Below are 8101 nucleotides of genomic sequence, written 5' to 3'. Positions count from 1 at the left end.
TTTATATTATTGCTAAAACATCCAATCACAAAGGATTTCGATAGCTTTTAACTATGCAATTTCATTGAAAAGGGGCCCCAGCGGAGTACGGACCGATACCACCATGACCACCGCTGGTCATGGATACCACACACAAAACATGAAGCTATTAACAGAGTTTCATGCACAAAATGTTCGTACGCACTGCACACACAATCTTCTAATGGGCTGGTACTAGGTGAGAGCTAACTGTCTTTTGCTACTTAAAGAGGATTATCCCTAATAGGATTACCGAGGAAAGACATAGGACTGGAAACTTAATCCTCAGAAAGACCCTGTGGAATGTGGTGTCTTGAACCCGAGTTAGCAAGTTATATTAGGGCAAAGGCCTAACAGGCCGTTTTCGTCATGGCTTTCATAAACGTTTGTGTAAAACCTTCCCAGAATCGTCGTTACTGAGCCTGTATACGAAACAAAAGTAAAATGCTAAATTTCAACACAAATAAAACCAATGCATGATTGTCGTCATATTGCGCACATGAACGCTAACAATTTTAGTTAGTACCCTTTCTAATTTCTTGACAATTCGTAGCACTTCATCCACCGCAAAACACTTTCACCCGAGAGAGTTTAAAATACGAATAAGATCTTCTTTTGTGATTTCAATGGCATAAATGGGCCAAAAATGGAAAGGGCGGGGTATTTTTGGGGGAAAAATAGGGGACGGGAAGCACAAATTCGGAACAACTTATTGAAGCTGGTTAATTGGTTCCTTTCGCTCGCTTACATTTTTCCTTCAATCTATCATTACTCCTTGCGGCACTGCAGTGTAAGTACTGATTTATCATAATTATCAGGAAAATGTGACCTTTTGAGGAGAAAAATTGGTTCCTGAACCCCTAATTCTATACTATGGGATTTGTAAGAATTTACATTCAAGAAGTATTTTCATATCTAATGGTGATAATAAAAATGATCTAACATGATTACGCATGATGAGATAGTCTTGACTGAATTTTGGGATTGTATTTGTTATTGGATATGAAGGAATGCTAAAAATTGCAAGGCCCGTATTCTGAAGTCGGGTTTAACTTAAACTCAGGTTTAAAGTTGTGGTTTAAGTATGGGTAGCCAATTGTTACATAAATCACTAACAGTAGAGATGTAATATTTCACCTCATTTGGCTCTCAAATCATTCAATATTGTGTAGGAAGTATAAATAGATTATTGTCTTCACCATCGATGAATCAGGAAAAAGCACAGTAAACATAATAAACATACAACTTAATAACAATTTTGACACTTTTGGCTTCCCATATAATTTTAGCACAGAGTTAGACCATGGTCTAAGTTAAACCTGACTTCAGAATACGAGCCTAAGTGTCACTTTGGCGCCGGGGGGGGGGGGGAGACGATCTAGGTGGTCAATTATTAATAGGGGTATTATAGAGTCACACGACCCACATCCCCGCCCCCCCCCCCCCACTCAATGTTATTTAGGGTACGCCTATGCTCGTTCCCTCCCTTTCAAAGCACCTCCTATCGAAGGTCTGCCAAAATTTCTGAACCCCCCTTTCGAGGGCTTTTCGCAGGCTTTTCTGCCTTGGAGACCCCCCTAAATCCGGAACACTGCTCAATGTACCCCTATTTCAGGTGAGCTCTCATTTCAAACAAACGGTCCGACGTACTTTATTTTTCAAAATGAAATAATCCTGAATGAGCTTTCAAAACTAGCATGAATTTCAGGAATTCGATCACTGGATTTGATCATTTTTTCTATGTTATTCAATATATTTTACAACCCCCTTTAAAATTTCTCAAGAGTCCAAAGAGAGAGATAAAAAACACCTCCTTTTTAGAGAAATCTCCGGGTAAAAATACAAATACACCCCTTTTTTACAATTCGCGGGCCGGACTTGTCCCGCGAAAAAGTACCCCTTTACCGGACATTTTGGGAACACGCATTCGGTCCTTCCGACCCCGGAGTGGGGGGGGGGGGGGGGCGGGCCCACAACTCGTTTTTATATTCCTTATTTATTATTTTTCTTTCTGTTAAATTTAGGTATTTCGAGGGAAAATTGCCTGTGACAGGTGGCGTCAGTACAAATCATTTCTTGACTATGATTCACAAGATCATGAATCCACTTTAAAAAGAGGGCCCATGACATTATTTTGCCCTTTCGACAATTGCTCCTACTGATAATACACACATTAATCCAAACATTATTATAAAGCCGATCGAGCTTTAAACGTAACCTTAGCATTGATCCGAATCCTTTCATTTTACTGAACCCCCGCCCCCCCCCCCATCCTCCCAGAAAAAAATATATTGCAACTCGAACCCTCCCCTCATATATCTTCAGAGAAATTAACTGACGAGCATTTGTCCTGAGATCAAATGTCAGGCTACCCCCCCCCCCCCCCCTCGACAGCATCATATTTTTTTTTGTCGAGCTATACGTTCCGTAACTAGAAACGGTGATTGAAATACTATGTATTTTAAATAAACTCACCAACTGGGCCTGAATAAGAGAGAACCTTTGTCAGTATCCCCAATCTCCCAGGACCTCTATACTGTTAAAAGGAGAGAGAGAGAAAAAAAAACATGAAAATTATTGTAATGTTTGATCACAATTATTATAGGTTTTCCAGTCCAATTTCGTCAAAATTTCAACCGATTTAATGATGTAATAATTCAATTTGAAACTAATTTGGATGACCTATGAGATCAGCATTTAAATATCCAAATACTTAATTCAATTCAATTCTATTGGTACGCGATTTCAAGGTTATCTCATAAAAACATGCAGATAAAGCACGATCAAATTAAAATAGCTGAAGAAGTGTTTTCAAATTCGCACCGGTACCTTGCTTGCGAACGTTTAGGAATTCAAAATCATTAATATGCAGCCACTTATAGGATTTGGACAGTGTTTTTCGTTTTTGTTGTTTACTTCTTTTGAATAATTATGGAAATGTGTTTTACTACTAAATTTGATGTTTACAATTTTACTGAAATGTATCATCCATCTGACAAACCATCATCGGAACAACAACTCGTTTTTGTTCCACTTTCAATACCATGTTTCTTATCCCTACCCCAAAACGATATAAATTACAATTATGTAAAATAAAAAAAGAACAAGATGATGAAGGGGAAATACCTGCCATTGGCATAGGTCATCCACCCACTCACTAGCGGATCCAGGGGGGGGGGGCACAGCCGACTCGTGCCCCCCCTTTTTTTAGAGGCACAATTAATTTTTTTTCGTGGACGAAATGCCCTTATTCTTTGGTTAAAATTTTTTTTTTGCTCTTCAAATTCCTCGGGAAAATGTACCCCCCCCCCCTTTTGGGATTCCTGGATCCGCCCCTGCACCCACTCATCAATAACTAAAAGAATAAGCGTTTACAATCATATCCTATAAGTGTTACATGAATAAAGTCTTTATAAAACATAATGGAATAAAATTATTTTAACTGAAAAGGTCAGAAAAAATAGAAAGATATGGTAAAGTTTGAAGAAAAAAATAAATTGTATAACGTAATAAAAAAATGAACACAGAAACATGCTATCTAAATTTGGATGTTTAAAGTGCAATTATGTGTGCCGATAAATGAAATTGAAAATGGTATTTTAGGCGAAATTAAATGATCAGTTCGTCGTCGCGAAATTAAATGACACCTTTGGGCAATTAATTTGAACGAATTTCTCTCTAAATTGAATTTCTACAAAATTCAAAGGAATGATATAGAACGGAATCGAATGCAAAATAAATGAAAATAAACCATGTGTGCAGAGGGTGGACGAAATATTTCGAATGTGAACGTCCTTTCATTAATTTAAATGCAACTCTGATGAAATTGGACGGGAAACCCTATATTATAAAGATAATTATAGTAACAAATATAAGATGACGATGGTGATCAATATTAACTGTAGTCGTTCCGAGTTTTCAGCCATACTGGAAAATGGGGAAACTGGATTCAGGAACAATACGGAATTTCACGAAAAGCGCAATTTTCAGGCCAAACTTGAATTTTTGAAAATCATTGAAATCAAGACAAAATATAATGAAACAAAACTGTAAATAGTGTAAATTCAGCTTATCAATATGCAAGGGCGTAGCAGAGGTCGGTGGCCGGAGGGGGGGGGGGGCAGAACCCCAAATTTCCCGGTCATACCATGATTTGAACAGTATTTTCATTATTGTACGCGAGCGTTATAGAGAAGCTCTATGCGGTAGTTAGCGTGAAGAGGCACAATTTTCTTAATAAAAGTGACCTGCGAACGAAGCTATAGCGAGAAAAAAGTTCACCTGCATTACAATATTACGTAGTGATAGAAAATAACATCAAATCCTACACTATTCTCTCCCTTTTCTCCTTTCTTTTTTTATTTTGTAGAACCATTCTTTTTGTAAAAATCCTTCTATTTGTACGTCAGCGTCATGTGGTTAGCGTCTGGGGGCGGAGCCCTCGGAACCTCTTGAGATTGATGAAAATGTTTTAAACCTTACAGACTGCCGCTATTTTTAATCAAATCACGGTTATACTTTTTACACAACACATTACTTCAACGCAGTGGCTTAATAAACCAAACATTTTGAGGAGCCACAACAAATGTGGGGAAATTTCTAAAACGTCGCGAGTGAGCGAAACGAGCGAAAAAATATTGTCCTTTTAAAATGAAATTCTAATTAGGCCCTATGTAATTTAAGGGGCATGTCTAGCTCTTGGCTACACATATACATTTTATTTTTGCCTCAATTCAATTCATTGCTTTATTGCTTTATCGTAACACATGTCACCGAAGAACAAGATTAGAAATGTGGTATTTAGAATGTTCACCAAAAAATGGACTTTGCATTTTATCATGCAGCATGGTTCGAAATTTATTTATTTCCACAAATTATATAAAAATACAAACAAACATCACTACACTACAATAAACAGATATATAAATACAAAAGAACTTCAAAATGTGGGGGTATTATTATAATTCAGACATTGAAGGGATATGAGCTTATCACAGGCTAACACCATGAACACGACAAGAACATTTCTTTTGTAAATCACTGATTACCTGTTTCTTGCTTTATACGGTACTTACCTCAAATTGGCAACGTCGAGTATACGCGGCGGTACATTCTGGAATTACTTTTCCATCTACTTCCACATGCACATTGAAAAGGCCCGCTTCACCAGGCCTATAGATAATAATCGAAGAATTGTTTTAATCAATCAATCAATCATCAATCGATTAACCAATATATTTTATTGGTCCATTGCATATATAGACGGCGATCCTCGGGGGGGGGGGGGGGCGAAATTCAGATTTTGTATATTAGCCCGTCGTCTCCCCCTCCCCCGAGTGACCGAAAATCTCACGAAGTCGACGAAATACTTGCAAGGGACGCATTTAAAGATATTACGTCATCTTATATTTCGCCTTACCTTGTAATTAAATTGTTAAAAAAAATTGAAGTGAAAATAATTCCTTATCAATCAATACAAACATTTTCGAAGACAACAGTATCACATAAAAACAAAATCTCCACATTTTTTTCCTGATTTTCTGCAGACGTGTTATATACAGTGTGTATATAGACAGTTAAAATGTTGGGCATCTTACTGTCCACTGTGTTGGGTAATGTATGTTGGTAATATGTATATATATATATTCTGGGCAATTATTATCCTATTGAGCAAATTTATTACCCAATTATTAGTTTTCATTACCCAATTTTGACAAAATTTTTACCGATAGTTGTGTGGACAGCATGTGGCCAAGTGATGTTTAATAATTGGGCCTTTTTTGCCCAACCTTTTTAAGAGTGTACTGCCTTGAGTATGGAGATCATCTTTTTAGTTTGGAGCTGTACCGTATTCATTCAACCTATGACAGACCTGTGGTTGTGACCGACATAGCGGCGACAGAGATAGGCCAATAGAATAAAGGAGCGTTGAGTGTGGAGCATTGTGGCCCAGTGGATAAATCTTCTGACTTAGAAACAGAGGGTCGTGGGTTCGAATCCCAGCCATGGCGTAATTTCCTTCAGCAAGAAATTTATCGACATTGTGCTGAACCCGACCCAGGTGAGGTGAATGGGTACCCGGCAGGATTAATTCATTGAATGCATGAGCGCTGAAAGGCAGCTCGAGCTAAAGCCGGGGTAATAATAATAATAACAACGTGCCTCGGAATAGAATATTTCTAGATAGATGGCGCTTTATAAATGCCTATTATTATTATTATTATTATTATTAAAGGAACAAATCTTATATTATACCTGGTTTCGCAGACGAGTCGACTGGTTGTACTAGTGTACGGGTTAACGTCACAGGGTATTGTAGTATAATCATTGGAGAGGAATACTTTGTTCCTGACGCCGTCGCTATTGATGTCAAACTCACTACTGAACTCTGCAAGAGATTACAGAAAAGAGGGGAAACATTTTTAGTTGCACTAAAAAAAATGATATCGACCATTATAAGGGCTGGGGTCATGGGTGGAAAAGCTTTCATTCCTCGCCCCTTTTCCACCCGGCTTTTCGTCTTTTTGGTGTTTTAGAGTGTGTATATTTTCTCCTTTACATTCCATCGTATGACAATACACTCTCAAAACAGTTTACCCAATATTGGGTAAAACGGGAACATGTCTGCTTACTGGGTGATACCACATACTTTGTTAATTTTACGCAATCATTGCGATTCACAAAGTATTTGATAGTATATGGTGTGTTGAAATTTACCATTTAAAGTAACTTGCATTTACCCAATATGAGGGGAAGAAAATACGCAGCAAACATGCCTGTTACCTTTTTACCCAATATTGGGTAAATTTTTACTCAATCTTTTTTAGAGTGTAGTAACGGAGCAGTACAATCTTGTACAATTTTGTTAAACGCCCCCCCCCCCCCCGAAAAAAAAAACCACTCACACACAACACCCCCACAAAAAAAGGACCATTATTCTTGAAAAAAAGTTCTGGCCCATTAGGGCATGCAAGAAGGCCTATCGGAACGAAAATTTTATGAAGAATTATGGATTACAATAGAAGGGTTAAACCTGACGGAGAGTCATAAACGGAAATAAGCTAATTATTTAAGGGGGATATAGGCCAATACAATTATGACCCTGGGTGTTTTCGTACAGTTATGAAAGGTGTTGAATGACAATCATCTACTCCAAGAACATAATTCGACTAAACTGAAAGAAAAACAACGAAAAATACCATAAAACTGTAAATTGAATCAAAATTGGATGCAAATATTAACCAAAGTAATGAAATTTTTGAGTTCCACTCAAGTACACAATATGCCTTCTCATATGTAGTCGAATCAGATAATTATATCTTACCATGGCCAGCCAAGACAATTTCTGTACCTCCAGACAAGCTACCGACAAGAATACCACCTGTTAAGCCGTCAAACCTAGGTTGACATCTCACCGGCGGCACTGTAAATACATACATTGATAAAGAAAAAACAAGAGTCAGAAATAGAGTGACATAAGTATGTATTAATTTTATTTAATGCAATGAAAAACAAAGCGTAAAAAATGAAATGTGAATACAGCAGCACAATTACAATAACAAATTTTAGCTTTTTACTGCGATATCATATTTGATCAATCCGTGTCGTCGTTGAGCTTGTTTATTTATTTATTTATTGGTATATATGCACATGAAAATTGACCAGCAGCACAAGCTGAAAGGGGCAATTTACAAAAATTCATGAAGTAGAATATACAGATATAACAAAGCAAATGAATAAAAACGTAATTACAGTATTTTACGTCAAAACTTATCTCAAAGTAAAAGATGTATCTCAAAAATAGAAGTTTGAGAAAGAGAGAAATAAGCAAAGGGGAGGAGGGAGAGAGAAGAAGAAGAAGAGAGAGAGAGAGAAATGAGAGTAATGGAAAGAAAGAGAGGGAGAGGGGGGGTATGTCCTCCAAATAGAAAGAGAAAATTGAGTGAGGTAGAGAGAAAAACAGAAAGTGGTGAAGAAGTGGAGAGTGACATGGAGAACATAGAAGCCAAAATACTGTCAATTATGATTGACACTACATAAAGATATGAATATCCTATATGAGATACAAAATGATTTGTATATA

The 8101-nt window shown here is 37.2% G+C and overlaps 1 long non-coding RNA gene across 1 annotated transcript; it reads right to left on the bottom strand.

The window, feature by feature from the left end:
• Positions 1 to 390: 390 nt before the first annotated feature.
• LOC129273051 (uncharacterized) lies at positions 391 to 7442 on the bottom strand. Its single transcript, XR_008585794.2, has 5 exons — positions 7343 to 7442; positions 6274 to 6406; positions 5094 to 5190; positions 2494 to 2554; positions 391 to 440 (listed from the first exon to the last, which is right to left on the bottom strand). It is a non-coding gene; the product is annotated as an uncharacterized LOC129273051 (long non-coding RNA).
• Between the last annotated feature and the right edge of the window lie 659 nt (positions 7443 to 8101).

Source organism: Lytechinus pictus, chromosome 12 (assembly GCF_037042905.1).
Source record: "Lytechinus pictus isolate F3 Inbred chromosome 12, Lp3.0, whole genome shotgun sequence".
NCBI classification, from domain to species: Eukaryota; Metazoa; Echinodermata; class Echinoidea; order Temnopleuroida; family Toxopneustidae; genus Lytechinus; species Lytechinus pictus.
This window is presented reverse-complemented; position numbering and strand designations above follow the sequence as displayed.